Raw genomic sequence first — 24,473 nt, forward strand, 5'->3', positions numbered from 1 at the left:
TTCTCCTATGGCTTTGCTATTCGTGTTCTATGTGACTTCTTCAACCTCAACTTCCCTGAGCTTATTAGCTGTGAGTACAACATACATATTGATGAATAGATGTAAAAGATGAAAAGCTGTACAAAAACATTACTGTTTCATAACACCTTCAGCGGTCATGAATACATTTGAAATTTAGAAACATGTCATCCATTTCTCAAAATGACCAAATAGATATTTCAAGAATTCTGAAGGCTACCTTTTTTTTTCTGTCCCTCAGAACTCAAGGAAAAATATAACAAAGAAAAAACAAAGGAAATGATTCTAAGAGAGACAGAGTGTTCAGGGGCTCTGTTTGAAAACAGTCAACACGATGAAGTTTCTTTAAAAACCTTGAGAAGCAACTGCTCTGACTGAGAAGGAAAAATGACATAATTGGGGTCCCTTGGGCCAGAGTGATATGACCCTGAGATGGAGTGTGACAAGAAGATGGAGAGCACAGGGTGCTCCTCTTAAAGGACACTGTGAGTACTACTGTACAGAAGGTTGGCCTGTGGGTCCCAGGTGTCAAGTTCTTTGGAATTCTGAAAGCATTCCGGTCCCTCTGCTATAGAGAGTACTCTAGGCTGGAAACACTACTCCCCAGCAATTTTAAAATGACTCCTATCTTCTTCTCTTATTTCTGTGATATATGTAATAGGATATGCAATTTTTATTTAAGAATAAAATATCACTTGTTCCATGATAATAATTTTTTAATTTTTGCAGTTATACAACCACAGAACTCTTGCCCCCAATTTTATTTTTTACTCTTATAGTCCTACACAGTAAATCCACAAGTTCATACTGTATCATACTATGAAACCTAGATATTTGATGAATGAATATGCATTCTTTGTACTGTGGCTTCCGCCTACATTCTCAGCCTCTCCACTTGCCTCCCCCTTCTAGGCTCACACCTTCACATCTACACATACACTAGAAGTTTCCACAGCAGGTTCATCTTTCTGATTTGTGGGTGTTGCCTTCCTGTATTGTTCCATGTTGTCAGCTTAGCAACACTTCGCTCATCCAATGAAACACTGCTCACACATCTCAGCTTTTCAAAGACCCTCAGAGGTTTATTCCAATGCTCTCAGCACAGCTCGACATGGTCCTGTCATGGTATTTTCTGTTGAGGATGAGATTATATCATATTCATCTTTGTAGCGTGAAGGCCGAGGCAAAGTGTCCAGGCTACAATGAGCAACCAGCACACGTTTGCTCAGTAACTACGTACTTTGTTAATGGTGAATCCAAGAATAGAATTTAAAGTCGCAAGGTGTTCCCCAGTCCTACTGTGTGTAGGGCAGTGTTCTAGGAACTAAAAGTATTTTAGTCAGGGTCATTACAGGAAAGAGATGGCCCATGCAAATGAGGTAATTGAGAAAGGTCAGAAAAAGTGCAGTCTATCCCATGGCACATACTGGTATCTCAGGTCTTTGAGGACTCTCCTGTGATATATATAAAATAAAAATTATAATGAATATAATTATTAATGTCACATAGCAATCAATAATACATCATTAATGATTATATATTAAATATGCCATGTAATGATATAATTATGATATTATATTATTTTCCTCCAAAAAAATTATCAGTAAATTTTTTTGTAAGTCTATTTAAATTTTAATCAAACCTCCTGGCATAGGGCATGACTCAGAATTTTAATTTCAATCACAATCAGCTCAATCAAGAAAAAGGTCATTTGCACAAGTAATGGTTACTGCACTTCCCTATTCCCCTGCACTGCCAGTTCTGGCCTTGTAGCTCTCATACAGTACTGCCGAGCCCAGAGCCTTTGAATGGCAAGAAACAGAAATTCAACTCAGACTAACAGAAGCAGTGAAGGAAACTGGGAATCATAGGGCCACAGCTGTGTTGTGGCTCAGCTGGACCCAGGGCTGAAAGGGCTCTGCTTTCTCTGGGTTCTCTTTGCCTTTATTTGGTTACTTTCTACAAACTCTCATCCCATGATAGGAAACATGGTCACATGCAAGCCCAGATCCTCATTCCTCCATTTTACTAACTCCAGGGAAAATACAGTGTGCTGTTAACTATGACACAATGACCTTTTGTTATCTCCAAGTAGCTTGGTCTTGGTCTTTTGTCTACCACATTGGCAGAAGAATGGGTGAGATGGAGGAAGTGAATAACAATTTCATGAATTCATTAATCTCTCCCTTCCTTCCTCCCTCCCTTCTTCCCTTCCTTCCTTCCTTCCTTCCTTCCTTCCTTCCTTCCTCCCTCCCTCCCTCCCTCCCTCCCTCCCTCCCTCCCTCCCTTCCTTCCTTTCTTCCTTTCTTCTATCCATCTATCTAGAAATTGATACAGCTTTGTATGGAGCCATAGCATTTTGAATTATCTTCCTTTGAATTGAATTGAAGAGTTGAATGGGAGGAAGAGAAGGAAATATAAAGAGGTAACGGGTGTAGTGAGCCATCACTCCCCTTTGTTCTGCCCAGGAGACATCACAACTACTTGGAACATTTATCCTTAGACTCCTCAGGCTTGAATTTTGTTCTTCTATCCATTGGCCAAAGACTAGTGGGAATTTAGATATAAATATCAGGAGGTGGAAATACCCATCTTGTTAGATTGTAAGATGCTTCCCACACCCTTTTTTTCCCTTCTGTTCCCTCTCCAAGTTTCTCAGTTTACTTAGACTCACAAACTGATTCCTGCCAAGTGATTCATTCCAGGGCAGCTGACGTACATCAATGCTGCAAAAATAAATATATTAGTGCCGCATCTCATCTCAAAAATTCATCTAAATGTCACACTCTAATCTATAATATAGAGTGTCCCTTGCCCTAACCGGTTTGGCTCAGTGGATAGAGCGTCGGCCTTCGGACTGAAAGGTCCCAGGTTCGATTCCGGTCAAGGGCATGTACCTTGGTTGCGGGCACATCCCCAGTAGGGGTGTGCAGGAGGCAGCTGATGGATGTTTCTCTCTCATCCATGTTTCTAACTCTCTATCCCTCTCCCTTCCTCTCTGTAAAAAATCAATAAAATATAATATAGAGTGTCCCAAAAAATGTATACACACTTTGAATAATTATTCATTCTAATAGGTTAAAGCTGAAAAGAAAGAAACATCAATCAAGTCATCAGCTTTTAGTAGTGTATACATTTAGCACATTTAGGGGGGACACGTTGTATAATGTGTTCATTTCAATATAAAATAATGTGTCTACCAGGCATTCAAGTAAGACTGGGAGTAGAGAAATGCAGGTGATATTTCTCCTTATTACTGTCCATCCTTGCACACTGCTCTGAATACCTCAATCCAATAAGCAAGGCTGTGTTTACTGAAACCAAACTTGGGTAAGACCGTGGGGATATAACTGCTGGCTAGAAATCAATCCTGTTGTGCCAGTATCACTTGCATATTTACAGAAATTTCAGTTTCCCTGAGTGGACAATTACTAGACACTTTCTGAATGAGGCGCTAGCAATAGTAGTTTTCCAAGAAGCAACTGCAATGAGGTGCTTTAAATTGTTATAATGTCCGTGGTGATCTTACTGTCTTTTTTCTTTTTCATCAAGTTGACATTTTTGAGGTGAACAAGGCTTTTTTTATAATTTAAAGAATATATTGCTGTTAAATTAATACATTCATTATACCTGGCAATTTGACAAGGCCCCCAGCCATTTTCACTCTTCTCCTTGGCCACATCTGACATGGGTGTTACACACCGTGGCTTCTTTGGGGGGTTGAACAGCTTTTGAAGCCTGATTCTTTTCCTCAAAAGTGTGGGCCCTAAGGAGTGTTTTACTAGTAGGTCTCATACAGTCAAAGAATTTTTTTAAACCAGGGTTGTGGTTTCTTTAGCAGTGCAATCCCTTCGAAAATTAGGAGGCTTCTGATCTCGCTTTCGGTCCCATGTGCCAGCAACCACACAAAAAGTTCTTTGATGGGAAGAATTCTCAAACTTGATGTATTCCTCTGCTTCCTTGCTCTGTGCCTGCCATACCCCATTTCTTAAGTCAACGTCCATTTCTTTAAGGCTTTCTGCAACTGTGAATGGGAAGCCTGAATTCTTTTTTTTTTTCCTACAAAATGTTTAAAATTCTTTATTGTTTAAAGTATTACATAAATCTCCTTTTTCCCCCATTGACCTCTCCCTGGCCGCCCTCAAACCCCCCCCCCCCAGCACATGCCCTCACTCCCCTCCACTCCCCCCAACCCCCATCTATGTCCATTGATTATGCTCATATGCATTCATACAAGTCCTTTGGTTGATCTCTAACCCCCTCACTCCCTGCCTTCCCTCATAGGCTGGACAGTCTGTTCGATGCTTCTATGACTCTGTGTCTATTTTTGTTCATCTGGTTCTATTATATTGTTCATTATATTCCACAAATGAGTGAGATCATGTGATATTTATCTTTCTCTGACTGGCTTATTTCGCTCAGCATAATGCTCTCCAGTTCCATTCACACTGTTGCAATGTTAAGAATTCCTTTTTACCGCAGCATAGTATGCCATAGTGTAGATGTACCACAGTTTCCTAATCCACACATCTGCTGATGGGCACTTAGACTGTTTCCAAATCTTAGCTATTGTAAATTGTGCTGCTATGAACATATGGGTGCACATATCCTTTCTGATTGGTGTTTCTGTTTTCTTGGGATATATTCCTAGAAGTGGGATTACTGGATCAAATGGAGTTCCATTTTCAATTTTTTGAGGAAACTCCATACTGTTTTCCACAGTGGAAGCCTGAATTCTTCATCTGATCTTCATCGCAGGTCACTTCGTTCAACTGAGAAATTTTATTAGACATTTTTTAAAAAATGCCTTCTAACATCTCATCTTTAACTAGTTCACATTTTTAAACATAGCAAGACCGTAATTTCTGGACTGTATTACTTTCCTTCAATTCTACTTATATACTGGCCATTTCTTTTCTGATTTTTTTTGTAATAACCTTGCTAAAGGCAGCCAATAATAACTAATAGATGCTAGTGTTTTTATCCTATTCATGCATTTCCCCTAAAACTGAAAGTTAAGGGCCCTTATTCTGTCTCCCAGTCACTATAGGCAACAGTTTTTCCAGTTGCTTTTCCAAAGTATAAAATGGATAAGTGGTTTCTTATATATCTCGGCCTCTGATACTGACCATCTTGTTGCCCAACAATGAAGCCAGTGCCATATATTATAGCTTTATTTTAAAGCAATTTGATGGTAATACCAATTGCTTTATTAGACAGTGTGGCCAAAAAGGGGCCACATGCCAACCTGACAAGCTCAGGAAAGGCCTGCATGGTGGTCTTGCACACTCAAGAGACCCAAAGGAACCACAAAGGATGGTCTGAAATTAAAACTTTAACTAAAAGCAGTTTATGGTAGATAGTCATATCCTAGGCTGGTTTCTTCCCTGACAAAGGTCAAGTTTGATCTTAACTGAACCTATTGTCTTTTTGCATTTAAAATAACATGCCTTTGGAATGTCAAGGTAACTTGTAACTTCCCTTTTTCTGGACCCCTTCGGGCACAACCAATGCACCAGGGTGGAGACCACAAATTCCCTCATTGTTAGTTTATCGTGTTGTTTGTTGACTGTTAACTATGTAGAAGAAGCATGTGTCTATCATTTTACTTTCTTTTTAAATTTATTGTCTAAAGTTTTACATATGTCTCCTTTTTCCCCAATATCATTTTACTTTTTATCCAATCCCAGAGGTTCCCCTCACTCCCCTGCTTTGCTTTCTCCTGGTTCCCTAATCTATCACCAATGGATTTCATGTAACACACTTAAGTCTCCTCCTTTGATTGTAATTTATAAAACAAGGTGAAAAACTGCCATTCTCTCAATCCGTTGAGATTCTGCTTCCAGATAGTTTGGCTCAAATAAACTCACAAAAATTCTTTACAGGTTTGAATGTTTCTTATATTAACATCAGGATAGACCAAGGTATGTGTTAGTTAATGTATCTTCACATCATAGTGGTTTAATGCAATTACAGTTTATTTCTCATTCATATAGCGGTTGAAAATGGATTGAGCAGCCTCTCCATGTCAGAGTGGTCCCATGTGGGAACCCTGGCTTTCTAGGTTGCCACAGAAGACAAAGAGAGAGCTAGAACACTGCACAGGATACTTTTAAAAGCCAAGACTGGAAGGAGGGTTACTTCACTGTTGCTTACACATAACACTGTCTCTGCTACAGGCACTGCAAGCTACCGATTTCACTATGTATTAGCCATGGGACATTAGGCAAGTTACTTAACCTCTGTGTGCTTCAGTTTTCTTCTCTGTAAAATGGGGATAATGAAAGGGTAACTACATTGGAGGGTGATAGGTCTATATATATATTAGATCTAATTAGAACAAGCCTGGTGTACAGTAAGTGCGATATAAGGTTATGTAAGTGTTACATAGCAAATTTGAAATGTCAGTATGGAGCACACCAGGATAATTAGCAAATGTGCTATTTTATCGTTAGTCTAATTGACTAGGAAGTCAGATCATTTTTAAACCCTAGCCCACATGACTCTGAGGCCAAAATAATGCATATCTTCATGTCTCATTTTTATGACCTTTTATTTCAGCTCAATTTGTGTTTGCATGGGAGCTTTTAGAGTGTGTGGGAAGCAATGGGATGAGACACTAGTGAAAGTTTTTCAGATGGAGCTAATCTGGTTATCACTCAAGAAATAATCTTCCTAAGGGCTACTGAGAACTTACCTGATTAATGACTGCCACATTTACCAGGAAGTGAGTCTGTATGAGAAAATATTGTCTTTCATTCATAAAATAATTTGTTCATTTTCCAAAACATAATAAGCATTAAGTATATGCCAGGCACTTCGCTAAACAAAAAGCTATAAATAATTGATTCTCCCTGGAGCAGTAGAAGCAGATTGTGTGCCTATCAAGTAGAATTTATTATTATCCAAATTTTTATAAAGAATAAATTAAAATTTTAAAAAGTACCAGAGATACTCATCTTTTTCCCCTTAGCATGGAAAATGATGGAGTCAAGATTTGCATCCGGGACTCTCATGCTAACACCCACACTCTTTATTTCTCCAGCATGTTAGTCAGGGTGCTGGCAGGAAACAGCTGGTACACAGAAAATGCATAAGGCGAGTTCTAAAAAGGGACTATGAACCAAAATGTGGGCAAAGTAGGGGGGAGCACAGGGAGAATATAATACACTAGGGCTGATAGCAACTGAACACTGTTCATACCTGTGGCCCTGAAAGGAAAGACAGTGTGGTTACCAGAAGCCAGAGTGACAAGGGAAAGAATGTGAGGGATGCAGCCTGTCCCATGTGATCCCACAGGGAAGGAACTGGGACAATAAATACCCAATAGTTCCCTCCCTTTGATTTCCTGCCAGGGATTCTCACTGGCTGGAACCAGTAGAAGCTGGAGAGCAAGGGAGCCCACTGATGAATAAGTGCTTCTAGGTTAGCCTCCTGAAGAACAGAAGACGATGAGAAAGGAGACAGAAGAGTAAATTTGAGGGGGCACCAGAAGATAGCCAAGGTGGGTCATGGAGGAGAATGTGTCTGAGGTGGCTAACAAGATCACCATCAATCGCTTTAACAATGGTGCGCCTACCTAATTATACAGTTAACAAAATTGTATTGGTAAAGATTTTACTTAATTTTCACAATCAACTTTCTTTTACTATATACCTCAGTTCATTAATATTTCATTATTTTATTACAGTAATAAATGAACTGGTAAACACAGGTTTGGGAACAAACAGACTGGACTCAGTAAGCACTTTATCAACAGGTGACAGGTATACTAACCCAGATGCCCACTCTGCAAGAAGCGAGTGGGCAGAGGAAAGGGTCACCGTGAAGTACCGAATGTGAGATGCATCAGTGAAACCAACAAATCAGATTTAAAGGGCAGAGAAGAGAGCTGCTAGTGACGTTCTATGCTGAGCATCTGGCCATTTTGCCTTGTACCTGAAGTGGAAAAACATTTGTCTGACTAGAATTATTCAGTCATTTTTCCTAATCTTTTCTTCTTTATAGCATCAATGATCTTCAGTTTTTTAGCAAAGCTGTCTTTGATAGTTAACATCTGTGTGGTCCTCATGTCTGAAAATTTCACGGGTCAGTGTCTCCTCCACTACGTGCTTGGTCCATTTTAACAGACCAGTTTTGCAGGCGACATAAATGATTAATGAATTTAGTGTGGTGAACTAGCAGCTAGTTTGGTGTTTCTGACCTAGGTGCTTTAAAACTCATTACTGGTACCTATTGAAGCCTTGCTAATGGATTTAAAATAGATTTCACTACTGTTAAAATGACTCTGCTCTTATGTGATCATGATTTTTCATGTTCCTTGTTTATGTGTTGTTACTTGACTTGCTAGGCACTATGAACAGATGCATATATTTTTTTAAAGTCAATCTACAAGCAGGGTGACAATTTACCAAGTTCCATTTAGAAAAGAAAGACATTTATTATGAAGTTACAGGTCTAAGTGATGGACATTTGACACAATATAGCACTTTTTAATATAGACTTTATGTGTTTAATAGTACAAGTAAAGCCAGGTTTGTACTAAAATAGTGCCCAGAAATACTCCCTATAATGGACATTTCCTATTTGCTCAACAATTTCTTCTTTCATATAGTTGTGAGGGGGCTGGCAAACATGTTACTCTGCCTCTCTCCTTCCATGGATGGGGCATCCTCTAGGCTGGCCAATCAAAAAAATGTCTTTCCCCCAAACACTGTGATTGGTTCAAGAATGATCATGTGACTCAAGCACAAGGCCAATCACTTTTTTAAAGGTTTTATATATGCACTAGTGACCCAGTACATGGATTTGTGCACATTGAAAGGAAATTAATTAGATTTGCAGTGGTCGCCAACTGGAGGTCTGTGGACCACTGATGGTCCCTGAGGTCCAAAAGGTTGGCGACCACTGAATTAGAAGGTGGCCGACTAGGCAAGATGGGATGAGCACACCCTGGAGCCAACCTCCTGTGGTCCCTCCCCAGCCAGCTGCACCTGGGGTGGCAGTATGGCTCAAAAGGCATCTGTGGAGTGAGTGGGGTCCCTCCGGCAGGTAGGGTCCTGGAGTGCGAGAGGGCACTCTGCAAAGTTGCTGTCGTACAGGGTATGGAACGCAAATGCAAGTGTGCAGTAAACCAGATTCAGGGCCAACAGTGCCCCAGCAGCAACATAACCCACGTCTGAAGGTGGAATCGCATGCCCTGTGAGGAATCGGGCTCCCTCCTCTCTGGTTCTGGGGTGCGTCACCCGAGAACCGCAGCTGCCAAGTCACTGCAGCTCGGCAGCTCCTGAGTTGAACATCTGCCCCCTGGTGGTCAGTGTGCATCATAGCGACCAGTCGGACAGAGGGAGGGACACAGCATATTAGCCTTTTATATATATAGATAATGGAAGAGATTCTGTAGTGGAGTCTTCCTCTGTGATTATAAACAGTAAAGGTGATGGAAACTGCAGCTGTCACAGACATCTTTCTTTCTCACATGGAGGAAGCCATTTGCTCTAGAAGAGAGTGGGAATAATGGGAAGATGAACACCTAATTTTAGCACATGAAGAAATAATACTTTATTACCAATCCTTTTTCTGGTGGATAGTATAAAATCTAGAATCTCCCCCACGTTCCTATATGACTCATGTATGCTCATTTAGACCTCAGTCTTTAAGACTTTATTCACCTCTTAGCTTAGGAAGATCAGGGAATCTGATAGGCATCCCACCCAAACTGTATTTATAGTGAAGGAAAATTGGGGTTAACAGAAGAAAGAGTAATGAATTAGAACAGGGGTCCTCAAACTTTTTAAACAGGGGGCCAGTTCACTGTCCCCCAGACTGTTGGAGGGCCGGACTATAGTTTAAAAAAAACTATGAACAAATTCCTATGCACACTGCACATATCTTATTTTGAACTGAAAAAAAAAAAAAAACGGGAACAAATACAATATTTGTATTTGCATGTGGCCTGCGGGCCAAAGTTTGAGGACCCCTGAATTAGAAGGACCTGGAAGAAAACACAAAAGAAAAAGGGAAAAGAAATGAAGTAAAGCCCTAAACAATAAACCACCAAATATGGATTGAAAACCAAATTGTAATCATGTTTGGTTGATGCTTAAAGAATTATAATGGGGGAAGATAGATGGTAGATAATATATTTAAAGACTTATATGTCTTGTGCTTTTAAATTTCAGGATTCCAGAAGAACTGATGGTATCAATAGCCAAGAATGTTATACTTATTCAGAGAAATTGGATGAATTAACCAAAGAGCCTCAAGTGAGTAATTGAAATTGTACATTGCAAATGGGAGATCATATGATCTACTCATATTCTTGACTGTGAAGTAATTTTGAAAATACAGTATTTATGGTAAGAACTTCTAAAGACTTTGTCACTTACAATGACAAAGTATGGTGAACAAAGTGATTCCTCAAACACAGTGAAGGCAAATCTTTCTGATTATTGACACTTAGAACAGAGCCTTATTTAAGGAAATCTTATTAACAGGAGGAAGCAACTAAATAGACAGGATCCAGAAAGAAAGAAATGCATAGGATTAGCCCCCAAGAAAAGTGACTCATTTATAGTTACTAGGAAATAAAGGATTTCACAGAAGTCTGTCTAAATTGATGGAATTTTCCCTATTCAGTGATCAAATTCTTAAACAATGTTAGCTATTTGGGAAGAAAAATATATACACTGAATTATTACAATTGCATTCATTCTTTAAAAGAACATATAAAATATAAAAACATTTTTGTAGTTAAAGTGGTTATTATGAATATGAATTATGGTCTTATATTAGAAAATAATGCCTAGTGGACTTTTAAGGTGTTTGGAAATGTTTACTGATCTAGATGTCTTTGCTTCCAGAATTTTGGTGTCTGAAATTATATCTATCTATCTATCTATCTATCTATCATCTATCTACTTTCTGTTTAGTTGCCATTTACCTCATTTTGGTGCCATTATTTGGTGCCATTTTATTTGCTAGGGAAGAGAGGACTTTTCTGTAAGCTGGACTTAATGAGTGAAAGCTTAAAACCACTGTGTAGTAAAGTTCATTAGCTTCCTAAGGTGTGTTATTTTCCAGCTATTCTAGATTCTCAGCAAATCTAATTCATTCTCTGTCTCTTGTCTCTTGTCTCTCATCTGTTGTCTCTCATCTCTCGTCTCTCTCTGCTCTTACTCATCTTTGTGCTTCTCTCTGTGCCCTGCATACAAAAGCAGCCTCATGTTTGATGTCGAAATATATACCAGTGTGTGTGTGTGTGCACTGAACATACCCATAGTAAGCATACACTATAAAGAAGGGAAGGGGTTGTCAGTTTATTATTAAATAATGGGAAATTATAACCGTATTTACATACTTGATGTGGCTAAGAGAGTGAGGGTAAGAAAAAAATCTAGACAAAGACTTTAATAAAACATTTTAGAATGATGGCAGTAATAAAATTCAAATTCTGAAATTTCAACTATAAAAGGATTTCAATGTAAAGATTGAAAATGATTTGAAGAAATATTTGACCCACGCTATATTCTATGATAATTCCAAACTGCATGAACTAAGAGGTTTAGGCCATGAAATTTAAATGTCTTTGAGAAAAAAAAAAAGACTAATATAACTTATGCTCTTTAGAAAATGATCTTTAAATAGTAATCATGAAAGGTTTGAAGCCAGGACCAATTTTGTTCATCTTTGTCTCTCATTCACACCTAGTCTAATTGCACATGGCAGATGCTCAAAAAAGGCTTATTAAAAGAACTAGAGGCCTGGTGCATGAATTCGTGCACCAGTGGGGGGTCCCTCTGCTGGGAGCCAGTCCATCCTTGCTGCTTGAGACAGTCACTGCAGGGAAGAAACATCTGCACAGCATATGTTTCAAGGGACCTGGCGTATATGGCATACTGTTCTTAATATGTTTGCTCACCTTCTTGGCGCTATGTGTTTTAACCAAGGTCACCTCTCTGAGAAAGGTTGTTTCCCCAGGTAGGAATTTTCCCCTGAAGTTAGGGAGGGAATAAAATCCCTTAACTAAGTGCCAGGCGGGTAGTTAATCACTTTAACTACGAACAATCACGCTTAAGCTACATAATCTTTACTCCCTGGAATGGAGATAAGAAACGCCCTAACCTTTGGAATAGAGATTGATAGGATTGGAATCAACTGGTATAAATACAGAGGTAACAAGACAAGAGGACACAGAACCTAGCGAGAGAACCTGGCTGAAGAACCTAGGGACAGAACTTAGAAACAGAACCTAGCGAGAGAACCTGGCTGAAGAACCTAGAGACAGAACCTAGAGACAGAACCTAGAGACAGAACCTAGAGACAGAACCTAGTGAGAGAGCATGGCAAAAGATCCTGGACAGAACCTGACTACAGAACTTGGCTGGAGAACCTAGACAGAACATGGCGAGAGAACCTACACAGAACCTGGCTAGAGAACCTGCAGAACCTGGCTGGAGAACCTAGCAAGAGAACATGGACACAGAACCTGGCTGGAGATCCTAACCAGAACTTCGCTGGTGATCCGGACCAGAACTTGGCTGGAGTTCCTGGCTAGAGATCCCGGCTAGGCTGCTGATCAACTGAACGCTGTCTCCGTGTCATTCCTTCTTCGCCGACTCCGTCCACACCTTTGGGGACGCCTGGACCTGCTGGGGCTGGACCCCAACATCCCTCGGCCTAGCCTGCAGGATTGGGCTGAAACCAGCTCTCTAATATCCCCCGAGGAGTCTCGAATTGTGAGAGGGCACAGGCTAGGCCAAGGGACCCCACTGGTGCATGATTGGGGCTGGGGAGGGACGCAGGAGGTTGGCCAGCCAGGGAGTGACCACAGGAGGGCTCCAGGGCATGTCTGGCCCATCTTGCTCAGTCCAGATCGGCTGGATCCCAGCAGCAAGCTAACCTACCAGTCAGAGTGCCTGCCCCCTGGTGGTCAGTGCACATCATAGCTATGCACTGATTGACCGGTCAACTGATGGTCAGTGCATGTCATAGCAACTGGTTGACCAGTCAACTGTCTGCCCCCTGGTGGTCAGTGCACGTCATAGCGAGCAGTTAAGTGGCCTTAGCATATCATTAGCATATTATGCTTTGATTGGTTGAACAGCTGACCGGTTAACTGAACACTTAGCATATTACGCTTTTATTATATAGAATCACTGTCAACCTTGCAAAAAAGTCAAAATGTAAAGGTGGCAGCCTGGCTCTATAGATGAACATATGCATAGGTATATTGATAAATGTATGGGGGGAAATCCTTCATTGGCTATTCAATCAGTTAAAAATAAAATCACTTCATTCTTGCAAAGATATTTATTACTTTTAAGTTAAATGGATCAATAAGACAGTCTCTGCCTTGAAAAATATTATAGTCCCTTTAAAGAAAGCAATATATATTACACCTAAGGCTGTTTATTTCTCAATATTTGACAGTATAACCATTTAAAATATCAAATAAAACTGAAATTCATAAAATTTCATATTATTTTGACATTTATTATCTACTTTCATTTCAAATACTTGCAGTTTGTAGACTCTAAAGTAGACAATTTTACTTCCTTCTAATTATTTTTTATTTTAAAAGAGCAAAATCTTCATAAAAGAGACAAAATATGACTTGCCAATGGCTATAAAGTCAATTTGTGGTAAATTTAAAATAAAAAATATATATTTCAGGATTTTACATTCCAAATAAAACTTCTATTCTGCTTGCTAAATATACTTCGTTATTATGCTTGCTAAATTCACTTAGTCATTCATTAGGTGCACTGATACTTCCAGATACATTCTGATTTTGTGAATAACTTGGTTCAAAACCTTTAGCCCAATTAAATGTCTGAATACCAGGATAAGTCCACTGCTCAAAAGGTTTTGTTTTTAAAATAGCTTAGGCAAGAAGTACAAAAGGATACTTGTTTAGGATATATAGTTTGGAAAACTTTTATCAAAATGAATTAAATAACTCACATTTTGCATTGCCTGGAAACTAATAAATGAACAGATGACAGTTTTACCTTTCCAAAGTACCATGCATTTCCCAAATATAACATTAATCTAACCTGTAATCTCTTGTTCAATATTTATAGTCACTGCTAATCTCTAAACCCCACAAAAGCAAGGATATATTAATACCATTTATTGCCTGATTTACAATGCTACAAAGAAGTGTCTGACACATAATGATAGTCAACCCAATAAATATTATTGAATGGAACAAAATTGAAGAAGTGAAGCAGTATGAAAATCCTTCCAATCATTTTGAAAACTATAATGAGGAATTACTACAAGTGAAGGAAATTAAAACTACACCAAAAAACTTAACTAAAATCCTTGATAATATTTTATATATGTGTTATGTATGTACATACACAGATATTGACATACACATGTGTATGCATGTGTATATTTTGTCATAGAATTTGTAATGTAATAATAATAATAGCAATAATAAATAATATAGATAGACATTTGAGTACTTACTACATGCCAGAAACTATGTGTTTTACTCATATTAATTTATTTTTCACAACTGCCTTACTAGATAAGTACATTTTATCCTTATTTCATGGAGAAGGAAACAGTACCTATTTTATAAGTATTATAAAATAAATGGAAAGCAATGTCACCCTTACAGTTTCTCATATGACTACAAGAAAGAAAGAAAGAAAGAGTGGGAGTGGGGGAGAAAAAGAGGGTAGGAGTGTGGCAGGAAAGATAAATTAATTTAACTAACTAATTATGTACTCGAAAGTGTGCATAGATTGGAAATAATGATAGGGAATGAAGGAGAGGAACCCTAGAAATAACTAGCATTTAAAGAGCTCTACTATGCTTCCTGAGATAAAGGCTTGATTTCTACAAGATATTCTTTACTATTTGCTCTTTTTTTAAAAAAAAAAAAATATATATATATATATATATTATTGATTTTTTACAGAGAGGAAGGGAGATAGAGAGTTTGAAACATCAATGAGAGAGAAACATCGATCAGCTGCCTCCTGCACACCTCCCACTGGGGATGTGCCCACAACCAAGGTACATGCCCTTGACCGGAATCGAACCCAGGACCCCTCAGTCCGTAGGCCGATGCTCTATCCACTGAGCCAAACTGGTCAGGGCTACTATTTGCTCTTATTACACAACTCTTACACTAATAAATTGTGTTTGTGTTCCAATAAACATTATGTGGATAAAATGATAAACACAATAAAAATAATAAAATAAATAGTATAGAATAAATATATAAAATATAAAACAAAAATAAATAAAATATAACTAAATAAATATACAATAAATAAAATAAATATGTTATAAGTATAAAATAATATAAATAAATTAATTGACATTATAAAATCTATCAATAAGTAACATACAAATTAAATAAATATAAATTAAATATAAAATATTACAGATATTCTTATCATAGACCTGACAGTGTTTATGAAGTGATTTTATAATAAAATATGAATTGTAAAAAAATATTGAAAATGTAAAGAAACAAAAAAAAATCAATGATTTTACCACTTGAAGATAAATTTGTTCAGAAATCAATTTATGTACTTCAAGTAATTTATGGAAAACATAAAATATACTTACATGATTTAAAATTAAATTAGAATAATGCTGTATTTTCAGTGTATGGTATTTTTATTTGCTTATTAAGGAAAAATTGGTATAATTCACACTTTTTAGAAATGTAGTGAATTGAGTTGTGGCAAATGCATATACCCCTGTACCCAATACCATCATCAAGATCTGGAATACCTCCATTATCCCAGAAACTCTCCTCACATTCCTTTCCAATGAATACCTCCAACCTGTGGAAAGCACAGTTTTGATTTCTATGGCAATAAATTAGTTTTGTCTATTCCAAAACTTTATGTAAAAGGAAGCACACAGAATGTAATCTTTTCTGTCCTGCCTCTTTTGATTAGCATGTTTGGAGATTCATCCATGTAGTTCCATATTATCAGTAGTTTACACTGCTGAATAGGGTCACAATTTGTTCATCCACTCATATACTGTCATCTCAGTGGGGTGTTTTCAGTTTGGAGCTATTATAAAAAAAAAAAAACCTTCTCTGATCATGTCCTTATGTATTTCATGGATATATGCCTTTCAGGACTTTAAGATAAATTTATGTTGTTTGATGCCACTGCTTTTAATTTCTTACAATAGCAATAGGAAATTAATACATTATTCCAATAGCCAATGGGTAGACACAACCCATCAAAACCTCTCTAAACTCATTTCAAATTGCAACAGAAATTCAAATTAATTTAACTATAATTCCCTAAGTTAAAATACCTTAAGTCAGACATTTCTTCTAAATGCAGTTCTTTTTTTGTTTTGTTTTGTTTTTGTTTTATTTCAGGACAAAAATTACATGGCCTGGGACCCTCACTTTGACAATGCTGTATTTTATCTTTTTTTATTTTTAGTAAATTTATTGGGATGACACTGGTTAACAAATTATATAAGTTTCAGGTGCACAAGTCCACAACACATCATCTGTACACTGTATTATGTTCTCACCACCTCAAGTCAAGTCTCTGTCTATCACCATTTATCCCCCCTATACCCTCCTCTGCCTCTTCCCAACCCCCTGCCCCTGACAATCACCACAGTTCTTAAAATAAAATGGGCAAAAAAGATGGTGTACTAGTATTTGTTAGGAAGCAGGCATGAAAACTAGCAAATATACTGTTTTTAAAATAAGCAACTATTATTGATATAAATATTTCCAATCATCTGAGAATATCTGCCACTACGGAACTCGTTCAATGTTATAAAAATGAGGCTATAACTAGCATGACGATAAAACTGTTTTGTGATTCCACCGCTCCTCAGACAAGTCTATGCAGCAGCAGAACCTCTCCTTCCATTGGCAATAAACACCACGCCTGTTCCCTGGACGGCCCACGCCTCATTCTCTTGTGCAACAGCTTGCGCTGCTCCCACTCTTAAAAGACCAAGCTCCCACTCTTAAAAGACAGGAAAGGCCACCCACTAATATTTCTGCATTGCTCCTTTTCCCATTTACACTCTATCAGTGGAATTAATATCTCATTCACTGAATCAATCGCATAGCTGAACGTGAATATGACAGCTGAAAGGAGTTTTCTGATCTTTGGTCTCAAATGTCAGCAAACATTAAGGTACATGGCGTTGATCCAATACTGCTTTATATATATTATGTATTTTTACTTCCTTGTGTCAAGAAGCAGGTAATGCTCTACCAAGAATGTAGACTGACTGGTTTGATTAGTTTGGAGTATTTATAAAAGATTTCATGAAAAGGAAGAGTTTCGGTTTTATGAAAACCTACATGTCTAATGCTTCAGTTAGATATTGAAAAATACATGAAGGCACAGCGATTTCATTGACTAGGGAATAAAAAGGGTGGTGGAGGGCTGAAAATTAGCTTTGTTATCACAACACAGCAACCTCTGGCTCTGATTAAGAAAATGCTTTTATTACCAAGTTGTTGCATCCTGGTTCATAAAACTTTGTGTCAGTCATGGAGCTAAAAATTTCTCATATGTTTTTATCCCCAAGATAAATTTTACAAAGCAGAGATTATAGAAATTTTCCATTTCCATGTATATCTGAGCGTCAGGGACCTGGAAAAAGGAAAGGCATTTCTTACATGGTGGTAAGTTCTCTCTTTTTTTTTTCTTGACAAATCACTGTCCCATTAAATCTCTATGTATGAAGTGCCTAATGTGGGCATTATTCTGAGGTGCCAAACATATAAACAGCATGAGACCCATTCCTCGCTTGAAACATGCCTTAAAGGGACAAGTAAAATCAAGTAGATATCTTAAGGGGTCAATCTCTCTCTATATATATATATATAGAGAGAGGTAATATACAAATTAGGCCAGGACACCGTAATGGTCACAACCAGCTCAGGAAAAGGGGCCTGGGGTGGGCCCAGAGCCGGAGAGAACAACAGACAGGGCGGCCCACACCCGGCCCCAGAGCCGGAGAGAACAACATGCAGCGGGGCCAGCCTCCAGTCCCAGCCCTGTGGCTGCAGCGCTGGGCTGCTAGGGCCAGAGCGCTGACACAAACCTGCAGGGGGGCTGGATTGATTCTGATCAAGGGCATTCACCTAGGTTGCAGGCTCCTCCCTGGCCAGGGCCCAGGTCAGGGCTCATGCAGGAGGCAACCAATCAAAGTGTGCCTCTCACATTGATGTTTCTCTCTGTCTTTCCCTCTCCGTGTTGATGAAAACAACTTGGCGGCTGTGGTGGCCGGCAGTGGCAGCAGCAGCCGGGGGGTGGTGAGGGTGATGCCTTCCCCTGATCAGCCTGGTTGCCTCCTGCAGAGGGAGGCCAGACTGCAGCTTAGGCCCACTCCCCGTGGGCCTAAGTAGGACATCCCCTGAGGGCTCCCGGACTGTGAGAGGGGGCAGCCAGGGCTGAGGTGACCCCCTGCCCCCAGTGCACAAATTTCATGCACTGGGCCTCTAGTAGATGAATAAGTGTTGATGGTGTAATTTACTGCATGGTGACTATAGTTAACAAGACTGTATTATATATTTAAAAGTTGTTAAGAGAGTAGATTTTAAATGTTCTAAACACATGAAAAATTCTAATTATGTGAGGTCATGGATGTATTAACTAGCATTATTGTGGTAATCATTTTGCAATATATACATATATCAAATCATCATTGTACACCTTAAACTTACACAATGTGATATGTCAATAATCTTATATAATAAAAGGATAATATGCAAATCGACCGAATGGCAGAACGACCAGTCTTTATGGCACACACTGACCATCGGGGGGCAGACGCTTAAAGCAGGAGCTGTCCCCAGCCCACAGGCCATGATCACCCAATGGCAAACGGGGAACTGGGGGTGGGTGGCGGCAGATGCGGGCAGTGCCAGGCCAACGCCCCCGCCCCACCGGTCACCCCACATACAGAGGGCGACTGCAAGCAGGGGGCGGGGCTGGCAAGCAGGCATGAACAGCCAACCTCTTGGTCCCTCCTCCCAACCAGCAGGCTCCAATCGCCCAATGGCAAATAGGGACCTGGGGGGGGGGGGGGGCGGGGGCAGGGCCGGCTGTCAGCAGCTGGGGAAGATGCCCCCGATCACAGGCCAGGCCTAGGGACCCTACCCATGCACGAATTTCATGCGCCAGACCTCTAGTAGCACAATGAAACTAGAAATAAATAATCAACAGAATCAGTTTTGAATGATTTGGGGAAGGTTACTTACAAATTTTAAAAATACACATATGTAAAGATAACACTTCCCCCCATCAAGGGTCATAATTAGCCAAGCTCCTTAAAGGGTGAATAAATCTTTCAGATTTGCCCCAAAAGTCCCAGTTGTAAGACTAAAAGTTCAAGACCCCTCAGTCCCAAGCAAGCTGGGACAGATGATCGCCCTACTTATACATGACCAGATTCAACTATGTGTAATCTGAAAATACTCATTGGTTTTCTCATGTATTCCTAGCACTTTGTAGGGAATCATGTATAAGGTCATTATGGTTCAAACCAAGAGTTTGGCCTTTTGACAAAGTAACATATATAGTGAATGTTTCAGTTTATTTACTTCTTTATTTGAAAAAGTAAGAAGAAAATTCAAAGCCTTATACTATTCATATAATTAAAAAAATGCAAACCTTCAAATCATCTTGTTCTCCCTTAAAATCCCTCCATTTCATTTTTAGTACCACCTTTTTGTCTACTCAGGCCAGAAACATCAGCTGAACACATGCAATTTATAATTGCTGAGGGAACAGTAACTTTGAATTATTTCGCTTTGGGGCCTTTGTCTGTTTTTTAGGCGACAGTGTGAATGAAGGAATCTGCTTCCATACTGATTTATATGAAATGTTTCAGAACATGAGGGAAAGGTATTATATCATTGCTTTTTCAAAAATGCTGCTGTTAAGGTAATTTGGAACCTAACACAAACACATCGACTCAACCCAAGTATGGTATATGTTAACTAACATAAAAGCTCATGTGCTATCATTTGCTTTTCAAATTTGCACAACTTTATTGACCGAATGAAATGAGGTCTCCATTTCAATGTGGCCACTCAGGATTTCATATTCATTTTTTTTCTATATGTATGTTTTTTTAAACCTTGAAAAGTATGTCAATGTTTCATATCCCACAGAAGAGCACTGAAGGCAAGCATTAAGGGAGAATAAATAAGATAGAGGGGTGTGTGTGTGTTTTCTGATGGGAAAGAAATTAAGTCTTCCACTTTTCCAGTGTTAACTTTTTTTAAAAGTTTTATTTCTATTCATTTTGATTTCATAGCCCTAACTTCCCTTGCTCTCTTGCCTTTCATTGCTCTACTGTGACAAATAGCTAACCAATCGCTAAGAATCCAGCTACCCTTCTGGATTATACCTGGTTGATGAGTGCTTCCGGGGGAAGGTCACATTATTGGGCAAATGGCTTATCACTGTGAGTGTGTGTTCAGCTTTCTCAACTAAGCCCTCAGTATGATTACAAGGCCCACCCTATCATTATAGTCATTGTACACATTTCCTTCTTACAATAATTCTTTTTCTACATTTCTCAAGCATTTCATGTCTTCTTATCCCCACTCCCTCTCAGCAGAGGACCTCAAGTAATTCCCCAAATTTTCAGAAAAATAGAAGCTATTAGATGAAATTGCCTTACTTCTGGTCTTGAAACCTACATAATAGTCAAATCTCTCCCAATTTACTTGCTTTTTCAAAATGGTGCTGTGATGGTAATGTTGAACGTAACACAAACACATTGACTCAACCCCAGGTATGAATGATGAAAAAAATTTTCATCCTTTGGTGATGTTTCTTAGGAACCTAGCATGGTTAGTTATTGTATCTCTCCTCTCTATCATCAGTCCAATGTGTGCACCTGATCTGTATATGTATGTATGTATGCATACATGTATGTATATATGTATAAAGGTATGTATGTATGTATGTATGTATATATGTATGTATACATGTATTTTTTTATTTAAAAGGCTAACTACCATTCCAGTTACTATTTTAACTTCTTTTCAACAACAAAATTTTACAGTGTTGTCTATAGTCACATCTCATTCACCTCTTAACTTTCTATTTCTACCATTCCACTAAAATTTTCTCACCAGGTCACTAATATTTTAAACAGTACACCTTTAAAAGTAAACCTCACTAAACTATACTTTTCAGTCTGCATTTCATCCTATCTCTTAGCCTTATACAATAAGGATTTTTCTTTTTTTGAAACAATGATTTCATTTGGCTTTCCTGATGCCTCTACTTTTGATCTTTTTCTTCTGTTTCTCTGGCCACTCTAGTCTCCATTATCCACACCTCTCCTAGTGGCAATGAGATGTTGGAATTCCTTGGGACTTTGTCCAGTGATGTCTTCCTAGGCAATCACTAACATTTTCAAAACTTCCATTACTATGTATAACTCCCATTCAAATCTATGTCTGAGTCCATGAATTATCGATCCATCTGTTTACACAGCCTTTCCATTTGGGTTTCTCATGAGCACCTAGAACTCTGCTTTCCCAAAGATTCCTGCTCTTCCTGTTGCTCATGGGCGTCCATGAGAACATGTATTCCTCCTCAATCCCCACCTCCCTTTCATCACTTTGCACAGGTAGTTATCCAGTCCCTGGTGGCACCAATCTAGTACATGGCTCTGCCATCTTCTGGGTGCAATAATATAATCTATAATAATAAAAGGGTAATATGCAAATCGACCTAATGACCAAACAGCAGAATGACCAACCACGCTATGACACCCACTGGCGCCAGGCCAGCCAGGTGGGTGTAATGCGATTGGGCGGGGGCCCAGCCATTGCCCCATGATTTCCCTGCAGAGGGAGGCCCAGGTCACTGGCCAGTGGGGCGATCGATCAATTGGGGGGCTCTACGATTGCCCCAAAGAGGGAGGCCCAGGCCACCGAGCAGCGGGCTGTGGCGGGTGGGCAGGACCTCCCTCTGCGGGGGCAATCCATCACAGAGCCCCGGCCAGGTGGGCAGGGCCTACCTCTTTGGGGTGATCAATCGCGGGGCTCCTAGACTGTGAGAGGGCACGGGCCGGGCTGAGGGACCCTCCCCCCCAGTGCACGAATTTCATGCCTGGGCCTCTAGTGACAATATAATATCTTTCTAATTGGTCTCCTGCATCTAATATTGTCACTCTCATGCCACCACTGACCCACTCTCCTCATAGTAGCCAACCGGATCTCTTTAAAACCATAATCATGAATAATGAAACTCCTGTTATGGCCCTTTGATAACTTCTTATTATTTTAAGATTAAATCCAAAATCCTTAATAATCCTTTTAAGACCTTTTAAGAATCAGCCCAGAATTGCTTCTTGCTCCTTTCATATGATTGTCTTTTCAGCCCTATGAAGCTTCCCTGAGATCTTTGAACACACAATGCTTATTTCCCTGAGTCAACATATAGGCATTCGCTCCTCTTTTCTGTGCCAACGTCCTCTTCATGTTACAAATTAATGATCTCCAACTCAGGGAAGTTTCCCTTGTTATCCCCACTCCCTCAGATTAGGACTTATGTATCCCTGTATCATATCCTGGCACATGGTCAGGGTTCAGAAATATTTGTTCACTGACTTTTTAATTCACTCTCGGTTCCTCGAGACCTGACAGCTACTAAAACTTGATGTGAATCAGGAGCAAGTGAAGACTGTTCACCTTAGCAGGCGCCCATAGTCAGTCATACGCACAAGAGCTACTGTAGGTGGAAATGGAGAACTCCCTATCACCCAGCTGTCAGAAAGGCCCATGTTAATTTGCGACATGGCCAATTGCTGTCAAAATTCTCAGTTTCTCCTTCTGCTGAGATGTGGTAGCTAGGCAACTTCAATAACATTTGGAATCCAACCCACAAATATCTCACTCACTCCAAGATGGGATAAAATGCCAAAAGTAGTTGGTTTCCCTTGAGAGATACTCTCCTAAGGCTATGAATATGGGCCAAATGTTTGTGAAGAAATGTTTATAATTGCCTATATTTTAAGTGTGCACGGGTACATTGTATTGACTTAATTATGTGGCATAGTGTGACTGATACAATACATGAAAGGCTTGGATTTTCCTACTATAAAATGAAGTCCGTATGTAAATAATTATCCTGTTAATATAGCATTTATTGGAAAAAACTGGCTGTATATGGCAACACTGTAAATTTAACAAAACAAGCAGTTATTTCAAGAGAACTTTTCCAAGCATAAAATCCTTGTTGTAAGATTTGTCCTGTAAATAGCAAATTTAAATGAAATAAATTAAATGTCTTGTGCATACACACTTTGACTGAAGAAACAGGCCTCAGCAAATAACCTGACCACATAATGATTTTAAAATGGAGGCAACTATTGCAGCAAGCTTATTTCAGACAAACCTTTATCTTTTCACAAGTTAGCTGGAGATTAAACATATTCACTAAGGGACTCTCTGAATGTCACCAACAATAATATGATTGAGTTATCATAGATTTTAAAGATGAATAATGGCTACTTAATGCTCTGGACCCTCTAAATTCTCTAGTGTGAAGTGACAAGTTCTTACTTTCATTTTTTTAAACTTGTAAGTGTATATATAAAACTGTAATGAGAAAGTGGTAAGCTTAATGATATCCATTCCCTAGTGCAAACAGTGTTTTAATACATAATTAAACATTCCCAACTGGGGAATTGCAGTGATATGGTGGAGCTGTTTGAATACAGAAGTCATTTTTTCCTAGCTATTTATTAAGCAACCTAATCAACTATTTTTCTATTTCCCAATTGTTTTCTTGCTTGAAATTATAAGCTCATTCTAACTTTCCCAATACTTTTTATTAATACCAAAAAAGTGTTTTATTTCTAACAATGTAATATTTTGTTCTTTCCTAAATCTACCCAGCTATTAAACCAAAGCAAGCTCATTGTCTCATATGATTATTCTTAGCCTCTAGTGAATTTTTAGCCTGAGATTTGTTCAATAAAGCAAACACATTGCTATAAACACAATGATTATATATCTCTCAGCCTCACAGAAATATATATTCATGGTGCACACATAAGCATCTAAAGATGTAATAAAATCTCTTAACATATAATAAAATATCCAAATATTTAAATACAGATTCAAGTTTTTAAAATTCTTTTCCAACGTATCATGCAAATTTAGCAAACAAAAATTCTACTCTGTAGAATAAACATATTTTGCTAAATCAGTTTAACATAGACAAATAGTATGAGTTAAATTACCAGATAGAAATTGGGGCATTTATATCAAATATCAGACAGCAGAATCATATCCAAGAGAAGTTTGGTGCCAAGTAATTGAGAAATTGCTTAAATGCATTTTAGGCTTTGATTTCAGAGCAATTATCCAGAAGTTCAGTCCTGGGCCAATTACACAGTATCATGCTTGGAGAACAGAAAACTGCCTTAAGAGGAAGTTGTTACTGTCATTT

Source organism: Myotis lucifugus, unplaced genomic scaffold (genome assembly GCF_000147115.1).
Source record: "Myotis lucifugus unplaced genomic scaffold, Myoluc2.0 scaffold_17, whole genome shotgun sequence".
NCBI lineage: Eukaryota > Metazoa > Chordata > Mammalia > Chiroptera > Vespertilionidae > Myotis > Myotis lucifugus.